At 38.4% G+C, this 18,825-nt stretch overlaps 1 long non-coding RNA gene across 1 annotated transcript in view; it reads left to right on the top strand.

Annotated features, from left to right (window-relative positions):
- The window catches only part of LOC114228130 (uncharacterized), a 63,387-nt gene extending 45,021 nt beyond the window's left edge, over positions 1–18,366 (top strand). The window contains exons 3-4 of the long non-coding RNA XR_003614307.2: positions 6,786–6,876; positions 18,211–18,366. This is a non-coding gene — a long non-coding RNA (uncharacterized LOC114228130). The remainder of the gene's footprint in view (positions 1–6,785; positions 6,877–18,210) is intronic.
- Positions 18,367–18,825: the final 459 nt, after the last annotated feature.

The raw sequence follows: 18,825 nt of genomic DNA, 5'->3' as shown, positions 1-18,825 counted from the left end.
TTTAAAGGATACTTTTTTTGTTGTTGTTGCTATTGGGAAAGCATTCTAAGAGTAGAAGTTAACTAGGGGAGATAGACTAGTGGATTATTGACAATGTCATGGCAAGTAGTTTAAAGTCATTTTGGTGAGATGGGAGATTTTAACTCTTTAATTTTATTTATCCTTTAAAACCTCATTTTAAAGTGATTTAAAAATATATTGGTTTTAAAGAGAAAGGAAGGGAGAGGGAAAAGAACAACAATTATTGTTCTACTTATTTTTGCATTCATTGGCTAATTCTTATATGTGGCCTCCCTGGAGACTGAACCTGCATCCTTGGTATATCAGGACAATGCCATAACCAACTGAACTACCAAGTCAGGGGCTTTAACACAGGGCCTTTAGACTTCCTAAAAGGATAAGTACATGTTTTGTTTTAGACTAGAAATTTTAGCTGTAGGAATCATATGTATGTGAATCTCCAATTTATATTCTATTTTTAAGTAACTTGTACTATACATAAGCGTAAAATGCCTAGCCCTGAATATTAACTGACAAGGCTATGGATTTGCCCATGGCATCACATCTGAGAGAACATTTTTCTAATTATTAGTAGGAGGCCGGAGGCACCACCTGAGCCAAAAGGCTTCATGAGATTCACTGGCGTTGGACTGCAGACTGCTCTTCTGAAATTAGTGAGCGTGAAAGGAATGATGTGCTGTGAGCCCCCATCTACTGTTTATCTGGGAGGGCCCAGCAGATAGTGAGCTTGACAGTGAAATTCTAACCCCCAAACTCACGAGATGCCAGCGTTTCCCTGCCTGGCTGGGACTGCCGGGTGGCTCTTCTTACTTCATAAGGGAGTGACTGGTATTTGAGCACTGATAACAGCAATCTCAGTGGTGGGGCTGAGTCAGGGAGGACATTCCAGAAAAGCAAAAGGCTGGGAAGACCTGGGCCTGCGTGAGGACAGAGGTGCAGGACCTCACTCCAGCTGCCAGTGTGCGGGCAGGAGGGCAAGGCACCATGTGGGGATGGCAGGCACATTTTCTGGAGGAAGACCAAGCACTCATGAGCTTATGTTTTAAATAGGACTGGTGAGAAGCAGAAGGAAATATGTTTGGGCTCTGGCCTAGAATCACACTAAATTTCACAGAGGAATTTTTCAGGTCACTGATGGGCAGCTGGAACGGAGACCCCAGGCTACAGAAATGCTGCTTGGAAACTGTTGTCTCTTGAAAAATGAGATCTATATGAATAATCAACAGGATCACCAAAAGGAAAAATGAAATATTCCCCCAAGCGTTCTCACAACACTACCCCTATGCTGTGTTGACTTTTCACAAGCAGTTATGTTTCTGTCCCTAGTAACTAAAAACTATAGAACAATCCACAGTGACCAAACCTTCATTAGAGAAAAAAAATTTAAAAAATGTAAGTTAAAACGCTGCTTACATTTTCCCCGTGGGTTAGGTTAGACCTGAATCTGTAGGGGAGGGAACATCACGACAGAAGAAAGTGAAGGTTGTTGTAGTTAAAGAAAGCAAAAACAAAAAATAGCAAGTCCAACATTTAGTGAATGTGTTTCTAAATTCTAGCTTCATTTGTCGTCTTTAGAAGAATTTTAAAGACATTGTAAACCAAGCATGTCAAAATCAAAGGCTAACATGGGCCAAAAAAACAAGGCATGCGGCCCGCAGGCTGCGAGTTTGACATGCTTGTTGTAAACCCCTAAGGCCATCAGCAAGAGATACAACCGTGCTCTCTGTACACAAGCAGTGACAGGAGGGAGAAGCTGAGGCTGGGGCCGAGTGAGATGTGGCACATGGACTCGGAGGAGTTCAAATCAGCTCAGTGGACCACACCACAGACTGAGAAATGCCTAAGAGATGGAACAAATTTTAATCTTGTGCCATCATTAATGCCGTAGTGATAGAACATCTCTAACAATGTTACACACTCCAGGGTTGCACATGTGTTATCTTTCTGAGTAGTACTTAACCTTATCCTCTGATGACACCATAGTGTTCATTGACAAATTGTACAACTGGCTTGGGATTCCCAGAGGCTGCACATCACCCACCCCTCTTCCCCGCCCCCCCGCCACCCCCTTCCTTTCAACGTCCCAGGATGAGCCTGCTCCATTCCAGTGACTTGGGAATTTAGTCACAATTACTTTCCCTAATCACTTTACAGAGTTTCTTTGTGCGTGTGTTGTTGTTTTTTTTTACAGTGAAAATTTTTTAATATTTAGAATTAGCCAGCTGAACTCAGTTTAGATGATCCCAATTTTGTTGGCAACATTCAAAGCACCATGGTCAGGAGTCAGTCAAACTTATGCCTTCTTCTCTCCATCAGGCCTGATTGGGGTGTTGACCTCGGCCCCGTCAATGTCATAGAGCTTCTTCACAGCCCGTTTGATCTGGTGCTTGTTGGCCTTGACATCCACAATGAACAAGTGTATTGTTGTCTTCCATCTTGATGGCTGACTCAGAGTCAGCGGGAACTTGATGAGGGCACAGTGGTCGAGCTTGTTTTTCCTGGGGTGCCCTTTCAAGGATATTTGGATTGCCTCACAGCTGCAGTGTCGTGGGCTGTTGGAAGGTGGGTGGCTTACTATTTCTTTTTTGTGGCTGTGGACACCTTTCAGCACTGCTTCCTTTGCCTTCAGAGCTCTCCTTTGGCTTTGGCTTTGGGAAGGGCAGGGGCTTCCTTCTTCGCTTTCCGCAGCATCTTTGCAAAAAGCACTTTCCAGAGTTTCTTGTCTCTTTTACTAGTAATTTTGTAGCTGAAAGTGTATGACTTTCACTGACATGGGGCTTGGCACATGTCAAACACGCATGGATTGCATAACTGTTGAATGGCTTCATGGTGCTTCATTCTCCAGAATTTCTCAGAGAGGCAGCAGGCATTTGCTTTTAATATGTCAGCCACTTAAGTTTCTGGGCCATATTGTTTCCCTGAAATATTTATACTAATGACAAAGGAATAAAGTTAAATTCCTTATTTATAACATTTATATTATTACATTTTTACTAGACTCATTAATTTTCTCGTGTTGATAATGTTTATGCTGCCTTTCCTGAAATCTGCACCCATTTCTCAGAGAGGTTTGGTAAATACTCCCTTATTTGCTATGAAACTCAAACCCAAGGCCAGACGTGGTTTATCCACCAATCAGGTTTAGTAACTTCTCCTTAGATCTCCTCGTGTCCGTATAACACACCATGAGAGACATTTCCTAGGCAATTACTCTGTTTCTAGGACTAGATTCAATTAAAATGCTTTTGCATGGAAGCACTGAGGATAGAGCTTTAGTTAAGTTGATTTCCCAGATAAAAGAAAGGATGTTAGAGATGTTTGGTTTATACTTGTGTTAGCCCTATATCAAAAATATTTGTAATATTAAAAAAATACACAAAACAGATTTTACATATATTTGCCTGCTTTACCAAAGAAAATGAGAATCTTATTTACATGAGAAGGAAAAAATAGAGAATTTTTAATTCTTTAGAGCAGAAAGCATGTTTTGATTGTGGATTGGTATGAATTGCTGAATTAATCTTAAAATAATTATAATAACAATTTCTATTATGTATTAACCATTTACCTTCTGCTAGGCATCATGCTCAAGAACTGAGTGTTCATATCATCTAAGGATTGTATGTATTCTATGTCATTGAATTTGTACAGTGATCATGAACTAGGTAGCATTATTTTCATTCTACATTGAGGACACTGGAGTTTGGGAGGAGACTTGACTGAGTATTATAAATGGCAGAGCTGTCTGAATGAAGACCCATCCATCCCAGAGCCTCTTCTACCATAGATTGCTGCTTTAGAAGCAAATGACTTAGAAGATACAAAGCTATATGTATGAATAATTCAGTGTACATTCTTTTTGGCCAAAATGAGTTTAGAAACTTATTGGTGGAAGGGTATCTTATTATTAAAGAAATTGTCAGACCATTTCTTTCTTTTGCAACTAGGAAGGTATTTGAGAAATAAACATTTCTTTTCATCCCACACTGGGATTCTTTCCTTATGGTTTCAAGAAATATCATTTCTTGTTTCTTTGAGCAAGAGAAAGGGAATGGTAGTTGGCAGGTTTGCAGCTAGGTCAGTGGTCGGCAAACTGCAGCTCGCGAGCCACATGCGGCTCTTTGGCCCCTTGAGTGTGACTCTTCCACAAAATACCACGTGTGGGCGCGCAAGTACAGTGTGGTTGAAACTTCGTGGCCCATTCGCAGAAGTCGGTTTTCGGCTCTCAAAAGAAGTTTCAATCGTTGTACTGTTGATATTTGGCTCTGTTGGCTAATGAGTTTGCCGACCACTGAGCTAGGTGAATTAATCAGTGGGATGTAGTGGCTGCTCGGCTGCAGATGACTCCTGCAAGGCTATTATAGTGCAGAGAATCTGCTGGTGAACTTCCTGCTCCATACTTAGTGAAGGTGATCTCTCTGTCTCCTTCCCCAACTGGGTCCACTACCTGGAGCAGAGGTGAGACCCTCCCCAGTAAGTGCGGAGCCAGAGTATTACATTCTCTTTGATTCTAATTTCTATAGGAGGGCCTTACTTTGTTTGAAATAGATAAATTTCTGAAAAGTTGAGTTTAATCACATTTGGGCTTATTGATTCATATTTGAAATTTAGTTTGCTGATTTACTGTTTTCATTTGTCTTCTTAGCATTTTAAATAATAAAATTGCAAGGAAGTTAGTATCTATGGATACTAAGATACTTAAATTAATTAAAGACAGAGTCAAGGAATGCTTTGGTAATTGCTTTTATGTGAGCCTTATGTAAGGTGAATAACCTTTAATTTTTTAAAGCTCATTTTTCACTTAGAAAGATATCTTAAAACAGAATGTATCTATATTAGAATTACACAGAACATAATTACTAACACATTCTCCTTACTTCTTAGTTTCCTCTTCTGTAAAAAAGTAGGCTACATAAGTCACAAGATTGTTGAGAGGATTAGATAAACTATAATGTGGTCAGTACTGGGTCCTTGAGGGGAAATCAATATGTGATTGTTCTTCATGGTAATCAGCTTGGAATACAGAAATCTCTGCTGGAAAGTACAGAGGTCTTCAATTTTGGTTTCAATTCCAGCTTCAACTAACTCTCTGTGTGACCTCTGTTACTTCATCTTTAAAATGGGAATGACAATGAACTTGACTATAATTTAAAGGACTGGACCAAATATCTTTAGAGGTTTGTTCTAGTTTTAAATTTATCATCTGTACCAAAAAAAAAAAAAGGGTTATTTCAATTAAATAGTTTAATTTAGTAATAATCAGCTGCTTGACTAAATCCAGTACTTGTTTTTTAACCCGTTTATATATCCAATTTCATGCATGCTCATATACATGGATGATCCTCTTGTGTTTTTTTCTTAGTGGCATTTTTCTTAAGAACTTTATTCCTTTAAAATTAATTGTATTTCTTTCTCTGTTTCTCATTCCTTCCTCCCCCCCCCCCCCCCCCCGCCCCAAGAAGGCTGACTTAAAAAATGAGTTTGGCATCTCAGCAAGCTTTGGAGTTGCAATTAATTCTGTGCCCTTGCTCGTTGACTAGGAGCCCTCATTTCTTTCTCACCATCCTTTCCCTCCTGATAGATTTGCCCTCCTAATACTCTTTAACCCTTTGGGCTTAACTTATCTTCCTTGGCTCCTTTGCTTCTCTTATCTCTATCCAGTTAGCCTTAACTGATGTAATTTGTTTTCCTTGGGTTTCCTCCTTCTCTGTAAAGACATTCACTCTGAATATTTCTCACCTCTCACATTAGTCTTTGTCAGCTGAATCTCAGTCTAACATACTTTTCACGAACATTCATAGTCAAGTTCAGGCTTTTCTCATAGTTCTGGATTTTCATTTCTCTTTGCAGAGTGTCATGTTATACTCGACAAACCTAACTCCTGCTAATATGTTTTAGATGCTATTTCTCATTTTCTGATATAGAATTGGTCCGGTATCAGGTTTGGGCTGAGAAGTTTATCTCAATTTTGAGTAAATATTCTCCCCAGTGACTTGGCATGTACACTATTGAGCTAGAATTGAGATCTATTTTATGTCTACATTCTGGTCTACCTTGCAGTCTCATCTTGGGCAGGTCACCATATCTCTATGATCTTCAGTAAAATACAAGATGGGATATATCATTATTCTTCAGATCTAGACACCTAAACATTCTTTAAAACAACAGATGGGGTCTAAGATAAATTCTAAATTTTATTTATAAGATTTCATAGACAATCTCCAACTTTCCTTTAGGTTAGAAATAATTTCAAGTCATTATGGGTTGGAGACTTTGGGTCAGAAGCTTAGACTATATATATTTACATGTATCTTAGATGAAAAACATTGGCAAATATAGGTAATTATATTTCACATATACAGTTCAGTTGAAAAACTTTTTCCAAACCCATGGCCCATGGCTGAGATGAGGGGAGGAGATAAATGGAATATTGGCTCAGGAGTAGTGGGGAACTGCTGGGCTAGATGGTCCCAGAGGTCTCTGCTGGTTATTTGGTTTTGTGAGTACATGGCTCATTTGGGGCAGGCTGGAATTTATCTATGGAGGAAGCTGTCAGCTCTCAGGATCTTGACTCTGAGGTTGAGTGGTGGGATGGTAGGCAGGAGGCTTTTCTTTAAGAAAGGGTCAATTGTCATCCTTTCCTTTCACAACAGGCTTGACCTCACACAGGCTAGTACAGTCCATGGGAATTTATTGAATACTCTGGAGTTAAATGTAAAGAAAATGTTGCTTCAAGCACATTTTGACCTTGTATTTTCTTTCAGTTTTCAAGCTACCAGGAAAACAACCCAGGGAGAAAGTTTTTTTACTGCAAGTTCTGTTGATTGGGTTGACAAGACTTTGAAAAGTTACAAGGTAACCACAGAGTCTGATATGAGCTATAGCCTGGAATTCAATGCCATATGGTTTCTCAGGAAATCTTAAAATTGTAGGGCAAAAACTTTTGACTCATCTTGAGAACAAGGTGCCATAGATCTTATTAATGGCCTTATGAAACTTCATCTTGGAGTAAAACAAGAAGGCAGAGCAAAATGATGATGTTTTCCATTTTTTAATTTTTAGAAAACTAAAATAAATGATCAGATAACATTGAACTGGTGACATCCATATAGCGTATACATATTTGCAACATAAAGCCAAGAGTCTACGTGATAATTATATAATACTGAAGGCCCAGTGCACAAAATTCATGCACAGGTAGGATCTCTAGACTTGGCCAGTGATCAGGGCCAATCAGGGCCTTCTGGCTGCCGCTGGGGCCTTCCTTCATTCTGCGCCACCCCCTGGTGGTCAGTGCACATCATAGCAAGCAATAGAACTCCTGGTCTTCTGGTCGAACTCTCGAGGGGACACTTTGCATATTAGCCATATATATATATATATATATATATATATATATATATATATATATATAGAAAGTCTTTATATTAACATGAAAATGATAGAATGTTCTACGACATAATTTCCAAACATATTTCTGAAAACTAAAGGAAGTATATGGAAGTGTCATAATGAATAGCACCAAACGTTAAAGGTAAAAATGAAGATATTCATTTAAATATCTATTACCATAATACAGAGGTTAAGAGTAAGGAAGGCCTGCCCTAGCCGGTTTGGCTCAGTGATAGAGCATTGGCCTGCAGATTGAAGGGTCCCGGTTTCAATTCCTCTCAAGGACACATGCCCAGGTTTCCGGCTTGATCCCTAGTAGGGGGCATGCAGGAGGCAGCTGATCAATGATTCTCTCTCATCATTGATGCTTCTATCTCTCTCTCCCTCTCCCTTCCTATCTGAAATAAATAAAAACATATTTTTTTAAAAAAGAGTAAGGAAGGCGCTATAAAGAGAATACCTGGGTACAAATCCCAGCTTCATGACTGATGAGTATATGACTTTGAACAAGTTGCCTATTATTCTGTGCCTCAGTTTTTTCACATGGTAAAATGGGGAATATATTAGCAATAGTGCCAACTTCATAGATGTGTTAAATTAAATGATAAATACATATAAAGCACTTAATACCTGGCACAGAGTATGTACTCTATAAATAGAGCTGTGTTGACTATGCAAATCTTTGAACAATCAGAGAAATTACCGAAGATCCACTGATGAAATATAAGTTTTTAGGAATAATTAAAGTCAAATGACCTGTTTCTGTGGGCAACACCAGCTTCTCTCAAGCAATCATATTTAAAAATCATTTGAAAATGTTGAACAACAAATATTTTGTTATATTAACCAACACATTTGTCTAAATATATATAGAGATTTTAATATTGAACTGAATTTGTTTGGAATCATTTAGCTGTTTCCTGCCACAAGCAACATATGAAATACCAACATGATAGATATGTACAAAATACCAATAGAGTAAAATGAAAACCTGATGTTACTGAGCCAAAAATAAACAAGCTAAGAAAATATATAGATATCAAAGTTTTCATGTATAATTTCTCTACAAAATTTTTGTAGGCTGTAAATATGCCTGTTTTAATTAAAAGGACACTATATGTATTAATAATCATCTTACTAGTTATTCATGCAAATGAAATTACTGATCACTATGGTCTAGTGCCTGGAATTACAATTTGTTTTCCTGTTTCTGGAATTACAATGTTTCTATTGCTCTTTTGGACCTCTAAAAAATTATATCCAATATATCTATAATCATGGATCTTCTCTACTTAGGGTTTATATCTGACACAGTAATATTCATTCATCCATCCACACATCCATCTATCCATCCAATATATGAATATCCACTACGTGCCAGGCACATGGGAATATAATAGGTATGTCGATATGACAGACATTCCCTACCTTAATGGGTCTTACAGTTAAAGGGGAAGATTAAAATATCAAAATTTTATAAATAATCAGATAATTATGATGCTATAAAGGAAAAGTCCAAGTGTTATGAAGTTTATTTTCATTGAGATTGGGAAAGGCTTCACTGAAGAAGTGACATTAAATTAAGCCCTACAGAAGAATGAGGAGTCAGTGAGGTGAAGGGTGCAGAGCAGGGAGGAAGACGAAGAGGAGAGAAAAGCATTTCAGGAAAAGGAACATGTGTGAGGGTGCTGAACTGAGAAGGAACCACAAAGCCATATGGCTGCATGTAGTGAGTGGTGGGAAAGTGGTTCAAGGTACGGCCTTGAGGGCCATGTTAGGAATTTTAAATGGTTCTAGAAGCAATGGGAGGTATGATGATCTAAGTGGGGCTGGTCTTTATCAGGCTAATGGTTTACAGGGGTCACCTTGGTCGTTGAAAGACAATTTAGAGGCCATGGTAAGAGATAAAGTAGGGAGAGAAGTAGGGAGAGAAGTGAAGAGGCTAGTTTTGCAAACCAAGGACAAGACTTGGGGGATTGACTGGATGTGGAAATAAAGAGAAAGGGGGCATCAGGTTGACTTAGCTTTCTTCACGAGAGGCTGAGGGGTGGTTCTGTCATTTACTGAGGTGAAGAGTGTTTGTGCAGAAGAAGGTTTGGAGGGATGATCAAGGGTTCCATGTCAACATGATGGTGAGATGCCCAAGTGGATCTGCAAAGTAGACAGCTGAATATGGGTTTAGATCTCTAGGTTGGTAAATAGCCAGATGGAATAAGGTCTGAAACGTTCACTGGAAGTAGTTACTTAAAAAGTACTAAAGGCCCTGATGAGAGAAGTTTTACTGGAAATGGTGGTTTGACAAAATTGGCAAGGTATGATAATTTAAGTTAATCACAATTTTTAGAGTAAGAAAGGAAAACTAAATTATCCTTTCTAGAGTTTGTTGCCCATTTTAAAAGTCTGGGAAAATGCTCATATTTCTTATCTCTTTTTATAACATTTTAAAAATTAAATTTATTGGAGTGATTAATAAGATTATATAAATTTCAAGTGTACGATTTATAATACAGCTTCTGTATATTGTACTGTGTGCTCATCACCCATAGTCTAATCTCCTTCCATCACCATATATTTGACCGCCTTTATTTACCCTCTTTAGCCTCCTCCCAACCCTTCTTCCCTTCTGGTAATCTCCATACTGTTGTCTGTGTCTGTGAGTTTGTTTGTATAGCACATTTTCATTCCATCCAATTTAGTGTGCAGCTAATTCTAAACTTTGAAGGTGTGGATCTTGAACCATTTAAACTGTACTCTGTTTTATTTTATTCCCATTGTTATTTAATTGGGGCTTTGCTGTTTCTTATGCTGAAGTTATACCTTCCAGATTTGATGGCCAGGTTAATGGCTTCCTTTTATTCATGGGGGTTTCAAACTCAAAGTCACGGTCAGATATGTCCTCAATGGTTTAAGAAAGCCCACTTAGAGAAGTCAGGGGAACTTTACTGCCAGCTAGGGCTTGCATACCCATATAAAGGGTCAGCGGGTTCTCAGCATCAGCTGTTTGCTGACATCATGCTGAAATCTGGGCCTCCCTCATGTTGCCAGACTCTTAATTTTAAGAGGAGCCAGATATCTCTATTTTCATACGAACAGACTTTTAAAAATTTTGCAAGTAAATATTTTGTTAAACCCTCACAGCCAAAAAGAAAAAAACAAAACAAAAATAAAACATGTCTGCTGGAGTGATTTGGCTGATAGGCTGTCAGTTTGCTCACCCATGTTTAGTATTTCCATACAGCATCTCATTTACGGCTCTAAAGAGAGCTTACTCATCGGTACAATCACCCCACACTCTGCCAGTGGGTAACAGTCAGTGCTCAGTCTCTTAAAACGTTCGAAGTTTTTGATAACCGTGTAAAACAAACCTTGTCACATTCCTCTGTAATCAGGAATTTTACTCTGTTGAAAAACGCCTTGGTGATGATGAAACCTAAATGCTCTTACAGTCCATCTCCCTGGGACTGACTATCAAAATGTGTCTCCCCCCCATTCAACCCCCCCGGCCCCCGGCTGCCCTAGCTCAGCCACACTCAGCTGCCCTTCCAGTAGTCACCAGGAGCAGGGGACGCTTTCCTGTTCCTGGGGACGCAGAGTGTTGAGACAGTTTCTTCCGAAAACCCATAAAACAAATGATTTCTTTTTTATAGTGTTCTCAGACTAAAAAAGAAATTGCATAGCCCGAGTCTTGCTTTAGGCCAATTTGGAAAAATTGCTTTCACCTTTTCCCCTTCTGGCCTTCTCTCCCCCACACGTGTTCTGGTTATGGTTCTCTTCACTTTAGGAAAGTGGTGATAACACTGTGTATCTTACAACCCACTAGCACTTGACTGGTCCTCCAGAGGGTCACGGAGGAAATAGGTGTTTGATTAAATGTGTGTCTGAAAACACTGGAAGCCTTTGAAAGATAGTGTCAGAGGGCTGGACTTGTGCTTCTAGGGAAGCTTGTTGCAACAGGCCATGTACTTTCTCCTTTCATCAACTTCCTTTAATGACGTGATAGCATTTCTAGAAGTTCATTTAGGCGAACCATATGAGTAAGGTTTTGAACAAAATCGAGGCTATTTTTCCTCCCTTTCAGAAGATGATGTCTGTAGGACTTGCTAATTAGAGAGTAGAGCAACAAAGAGATGCCTGAGTCAAAACTGAAGACTAAAAGGTTGATTTGGAAAGGTTCACAACTTAGTCACCCTGTTTAAAACACAATGGACAAAACCTCTTTCAGGCCTCTCCAGAAACAACAGTTATATACACGAGTCAAGCTGAAGGCTCATTCTCCTCAGTTTGTTGGGCATAATGGGGTAATAGCCTAGATGGTCATCAGACGGTTTCTGTTTTCATGGTTGATTCTAAAGATCTCAGGTGGATTCAGAACTTCTTTGGACAAGTGTTTGAATCCTCTGTTCACACAAAGCACAATTTACCAACAGCAAAGACTTATTTTTCAAAAGGGAAGCAATGATTTTTCTATTGAAAAAAAAACACACCAAAAAACCCTCAACTTAGAATTAAAAGAACTGAGTTGGAAATCTGGAAATGAAATCCTTGTTAGCTGTGTGTCCTTGGGCTCCTTATCTAACCTTTAGAAGTCTGTTTATATATATGCTGTATGTGTAATCTTGGCATAGTAATTCCTGACAGGATTGTTGTGAGGATTAAATGAGGCAATAATTATGAAAGTGCCTAGTTCAGGGCTTGGGGAAAAAAGTACACATTCAATAAATGCATATTCATCAATTTATTCATTTATATGCCAAACAAACAGTATTTCTAAGCATAAGCAGTCAATATTTGACCTTAATGAGTAACATAAGTTATTTACTGCACTTCAATTCCTTTCCATAGGAATAGATTTCCATCGTTATTGTAAGAAGGCTCCTTCCTTAAGAATTATCCTCCCTTCTTGATGCTCCATGCTCTTGTCTTCCTTCCATTTGCTCTAAGTGTTTATTTTGTTTTTTTTTTTAATCTTAAAACTACTGATAAATATCAAATTAGTTTTATATCTCCTGGATATACTTTCATTTTCAGGGAAGTCATTGCTCAGTGCACCTTTTAGAGGGTCTTCCAACTCCTCTGACCAGGACTGTCTTAACAATGAGCTGTGCCATCATTCCTGGACCTGGGAGGGTGGGAAAGTGCCCAAGCCATCCTCACCAAGTCTGGGTATTCTCTTTGAAAGATTTTCAGGAATGCTGGTGCCATACTCTTCTTCAAGAGCGATTCCAATGTTTCAATTTCCTGATAGACACGTTTCCTTTGTATCTTAGATGGTTGTCCCAAGCTTGTCCTGGTTACTGAGTGTTTAACGCCTATTGATTGGATCACATTTAGTTGAATTTTAGATACATAGGATTCCTAGGTTCATTTACCTACAGATATGTTCTGCTTCAATTGAATTATTTACTACTTTGTGTTTCATGCTCTGATAGAAAGTGGCCCTGTTTTCTTCTCTGTTCCCATGCCCCCATCTGAGTGGGGACATAGAGAAGGGTGCCCTTTATTACCCATCTTGGGTGGTGACAGTACAGGGTACACTTCGCTGCTTCTTGTCATCACGCTTCAAGAGTCATTTTGCTGGTGTTGAGGTCAGAAATCAGATACCAAAGTGACAACTGTGAGCTTTAGAGTTGCTTATGGGTGTGTTTTTTCTTTGTTTGTTTTTCAATCTTTAAAATCTCCTCTCAATCAGCACCTTCTACTTTTATTTTTGTTATTTTAAAAACTCTTGTAACCATTTACCAATGGATCCCAATTCTATATAACCTTTTGACTATGCAAAAATATGTGAAAAATGAATACAAAACAGTGACTATTTAAAAGTTAGGGATGTTTTTCAAAAGTAGAGAAAAATAAGAAATAACCTTTCTGCCTTTATTTCATGGCACATTTCCATCCAGGAATTCTCTGATGTGTATGGTGACATGTTAAGAACATAGTACAGATGAGTTCAAACACCATTCATGGCAAAAGAGTAGGAAGACTGAACTATACGTTTTCACCTCTGTTCCCCTCCTCTCTAAAATAACCTACCTAATAATTTCTGTATTAGTCAAAGAATTTTTTTCTTTATCTTTATTATCTTCATTTTCATAACATGGCAGAAATGATACAGTTAAAAAATCTTTCTGATAATAACTATCTAACTTTTTGGTAATCACAGAAGCTCATGAACATTTATTGAGAACCAATAGGTACAAGGCATTGCACTATGGGGAATACAAAGACAGTGGGGCCCTGTCTTCAAGCAACTTATGATCTTCTTGGGAAGATGTGAAACACAATATATAAACTCCTGGCAGGAGATGTTTTTATAGACCTGAGGATGAATAAAAGTTTGGTGGGCTGAGGTAAATAGATATTCCAGGTAAAATTAATAGAATTATCTGGATAATAATTAATGGCTGAATGAATAACAAAATAAATAACTTTTGAATAGCTAAAAAATAAATTTAATGTAAATGCTCGGAGAGAATTTAATGTTGCTGCTATAATTTGAATTTTTAAATTTCAATGGAATTCATACTTAGTCATGATGAAAAGAGTGCATACTCCAAAATGCACAAATATAAACAAATGTCAGATGATACAATCCAGATGATCAATCCAGGCCTCCAACGCTGTCGTCTTTGGACAGCAAGAAGAGTTCAAAAATCAATGCCAAAAAAACCACCTCTGAAATTCAGCCAGTTTCCCCTTAAAATGCTTGCTAGCTCTAGGTTATTTGGAGGTTGAGGGATTTTTGATTCTGGACACTTTATCACAGATAATTTAGCTAATATCATAGGCTCATACTGGGTAAGAGTTCACAATCCCCGAGGGAGATATATCTGGTTGAGAAGATTTGTATCTTCCCTGACAATTTTTTTTTGGAATGTAGAATACTCCTCTGTTAAGGCTACCAGGCACCAGTCCCATGGAGCAGTGCCTTGTGCATAGGATTAATTGGCTTTGCAAAGATTAGTGTATTTCAAGATCCTAACTGTCATTCATTGAAAGCTGCCCAAGTGCCAGGCACTAATCTAGCACTTCACACACACTCTCATGCTTTTCTCCTCATGGCAATGCTAGGAACCTAATGCCATTCCCATCTTACATATTGAAAACCAAAGGATGAGGAGATTCAAGATGGATGTGGAGTAGGTGGAAGCTACATTCACCTCCTCCCAGTGCCAAACTGATTTATGATTTACAGCTAAATTATAGAGCAAGCAACTCGAATAGCCAACTGAGGGACACAGCTGAATTGAAGTATTATAACCAAGGATTTACAGAAGCCACATAGAGACTGGTAAGAAGGGTAGTGACATAGAGAAGGGCTGGCTCCTGCACCCATGTGCAATGGCTGAGAAGCCAGAGGGATAGGTCAGCTGAAACCGTCACCCCTGGGGAGCATGGCTACTCAAACCCATGCCAGGATCTCCCATCCAGAGTACCAGACCTGGGAGAGGAGTCTGCATAGCATCTGGCACTGAAAATCAGCAGGACTCTGTTTGCCCAGAAGAGGGAGTCTGCTAGAAACCCAGGTACACTTTTAAAGGGTCAACCCACAAGATCTTACTCTCAGACACTCACTGGGGGCTCCAGTAGAGGGAAGGTGACTCAGGGCATATGGGAGTCATAAAGAGAAGATATTGGTGGTGTGGCCCTGAGGAGAGATTTGGAGGGTCAGTCACTGAGGTCCCTGTTCGAATCCTACAGAAAGGTCTGTTGGCTGTACCCCACAGGGACCTTTGGTGCACAGCTTTTCTGGAGGAGCTCTTAGCAGATGCTCAGACAGTAATTGAGCCGTGTAGCTTTAGAACAGGGGCCATTCCTATCCCACTCTTGCATGCAGCTAGCTCCTGTACTCCCTGACCTGGTGATTCTGTCAGCCTGTCCTTTGACATTCTTGGTGGCCCTGCCCAGCTGAGTTCAGTTCCATGGGGATGATGGGGGAGGGTAGAGTAGGGGCAAAGGGGGTGCTGCCCAGAGCTAGAACTTTTGGACCCACTGCAGGCTCAGCTGCAATTCCTATCCAACTACAAATGGTGTATTTCACAGAACTAGAACAAATATTCCAAAAATGTATATGGAACCACAAAAACCCCTTAATAGCCAAAGCAATCTTGAGAAAGAAGAACAAAGTTGGGGGTATCACACTACCTGATATCAAACTATCCTACAAGGCCATAGTAATCAAAGCAGCATGACACTGGCTTAAAAACAGCCATATAGAGGAATGGAACAGAATTGAGAGCTCAGAAATAAACCCATACCTTTATGGTCAATTAATATTTCACAAAGGAGTCAAGAACATACAATAGGGTAAAGACAATCTATTCAATCAATGGTATTGGGAAAGTTGAACAGATATATATATATATATAAAAATGAAACTAGACCACCTCCTTACACCATTCACAATGATAAATTCAAAATGGAATAAGACTTAAATGTGAGACTCAAAACCATAAAAATCCTAGGAGAAAACATAGGCAGTAAAATCTCAGATGTTTCTTGTAGCAATATCTTTTTTGATAAATCTCCTTGGGCAAGGGAAACAAAAGAAAAAATAAACAAATGGGACTATATCAAACGAAAAAGGTTTTGCACAGCAAAAGAAACCATCAACAAAATCAAAATATAACCCACTGAATGGGAGAACTTATTTGCCAATGATACATCTGATAAGGGTTTAATATCCAAAATTGATAAAGAACCTATACAACTCAACACCAAGAAAACTAACAATCCAATTAAAAAGTGGGCAAAGGACCTGAATAAACTCTTCTCCAAAGAGAACATATAGATGGCTAATAGACATATGAAAGGATGCTCAACATCATTATCATCAGAGAAATGCAAATTAAAACCACAATGAGATATCACCTCACACTTGTCAGAATGGCTTTAATCAATAAATCAACAAACAAGTGTTTGTGAGGATGTGGAGAGTGGGAACCCTGGTGCACTGTTAGTGGGAATGCAGACTGGTGCAGCCACTGTAGAAAGCAGTATGGAGTTAGCTCAAAACATGAAAAATGGAACTGCCTTCTGACCCAGCCATTCCACTTTTGGTAATATATCCAAAAAATCCTGAGACACTAATTTGAAAGAATTTATGCACCCCTATGTTCATTGAGCATTGTTTACAATAGTCAAGATTTGGAAGCAGCCCAGGTGCCCATCAGTAGATGAGTGGGTAAAAGAGCTGTGGTACATTTACACAGTGGAATGCTACTTGGCTGTAAGCATGGATGGACCTGGAGAGTGTTATGCTAAGTGATGTAAGCCAGTCAGAGAAAGACAAATACCAAATAATTTCACTTATATGTGGAATAAAATGAACAAAATAAACTAACAAACAAAATGGAAATAGACTCATAGATACTGAGAACAAATTGACAACTGTTTGGGGAGCTGAGTGAAAAAGATGAAGGGATTGAGAGAAAACAACAACAACAACAACAACAACAACAAAATAGACACCAGTCAACAGTATGGTGATAGCCAGAGGGAAAGGGGGATGGGAGGAGGTAGAAGAAGGTAAAGGGGGATGAATGGTGATGGAAGGAGACTTGACTTTGGTTGGTAAATGCATGATATAATATACAGATGATGTATTATAGAGTTGTACACTTGTTACCTATATAATTTTATTAACCAATGCCACCCCAATACATTTAAAAAAAACACACACACACAAAGGATGAGAACAAAGGGTTAGGAAACCTGTCCAGGGTCTTAAGAGATTCAAACTCTGATTCAAACCTACAAGACTGTGCTCCTTTCATTTGGAATTGTGACAATTCTAAATAAATAGTACATTATTTGAGAGTGTTATTCACATTTGCTAAAGCAGTGTTAATGTTCAGCAAACAAACAAGTCAACCAATAAATAAACTGACCCTATGAACAAAAATTTACTTAGGAAATGCTGTCACAAGGCAAGACCTGAAACAATGCCTTAGGGAATGAGTTTGTTTTCCTTTTCTGTTGGTGTTGTTTGCAGTAGTAACACAGGAAAACTCTACTCATACCTACCCTCAGAGCTTTGCCAAATTCCTCAGGTAGGTTGGAAGATAGGCTAGGTTTTATTCATAAATATCTTAATTTAAGGAGCATTAATTTCTAAACCCTTTCTATTAGCTGTTGTAGAATTTTCAAATGAAGAAGTAGAAAGAGAAAGAGGGAAAGGAAGTTGAGATGAAGAGAACAAAATCTTATTGTTTAGTGTTATCTTAGAATTTTTGAAATTCCTTGCTTTTGTCAATAAATGCTTTTCATGAAATTCTTTTTCTCTTATAATGTCTCAATTGTTAAGAAATAAATTTGAAATTCAATGTAACTTTTCCCTGGACATTTCTCAACTCAATTATCGTCTCCAGAGGTGTGAAGCACAATGCCTTACTTATATCATTCTCAATCATCTCACGTACTGTTTATGAAATGATCATTGGTAATTTTGTACATTTAAGCATTAGATATAAATGTGATTGAGCAGACTGATGAACCCTAAGTTTTCCAGCTCAATATGTTGACAATAGTAAAAAGAGACCAAGAAAAGACTAAATTCCAAGGCTTTTACTTGGTTTTGAGCCTTAAAGCTCTTCTACAATTACATAGTTTCTCTCTTCCCTTCAAAATAGGCATAGATACCTATAGCTGTTGATGTTGTCTTTCATTTAAAATATTAAAGTCATCTTTATGCCATTGTTATATGCAAATACCATTTCTCAAGTATTGGCTACAGATACAATACACTTAATCCATTTAAGGGGAAAGTAAGCATTGCATGTATCTTTTTCCATTTCTCAGGAAGACAGCATGAAGTGTGGAACAGAAACCAAAGTCCAGAAAATGCCCTGCATTCATTTTTGTATTTGACCTTGTCATTATAACACTCTGCAACATAACCCTGGTAAGATAGCACTCAAATATTTTTTATTTTAACAAACTATTCAAATAAAGCATATCTGCATTCAGAGATTTCTGACTTAATAACTATAGTCATGCTTGTTAAAAAAAAATGGTGAAGTCTGGTAAATCGTAAATCATTGCTAAATCTGATAGAAAATTACCCAAGTAGCTGAGAATTGGAGAAAAAGTACCACCTCTTCTAAGCCCTATATAAATAGCATGTGAACATCCAAAGGCAGAAATGAGGTATTCCAGGCTAAATACATTTTTCTAAAAGAAAAAAAAAAGTAAAACAATTCAGAATAAGATACACTTTCATGTCAATAATAAATTGTTTCATGCTTTACCATGTGCACTTTACAGGTATCTTAGCTTTTTGGCCAAGATCAGAGAACTGTGGGTCATGAGCAAAGTATGTGTTGGATGAGCAAACTAAAACCACCAAAAGGTATTTCCATGGACTTGAAAAACATTTTTGAGGGGAACATTCAGAAATATAGCTCATTTGGACCA

This window comes from Eptesicus fuscus, chromosome 10 (genome assembly GCF_027574615.1).
Source record: "Eptesicus fuscus isolate TK198812 chromosome 10, DD_ASM_mEF_20220401, whole genome shotgun sequence".
Lineage (NCBI taxonomy): Eukaryota > Metazoa > Chordata > Mammalia > Chiroptera > Vespertilionidae > Eptesicus > Eptesicus fuscus.
Note: the sequence above shows the minus strand (reverse complement) of the source record. Positions and strands in the feature narration are given on the sequence as shown.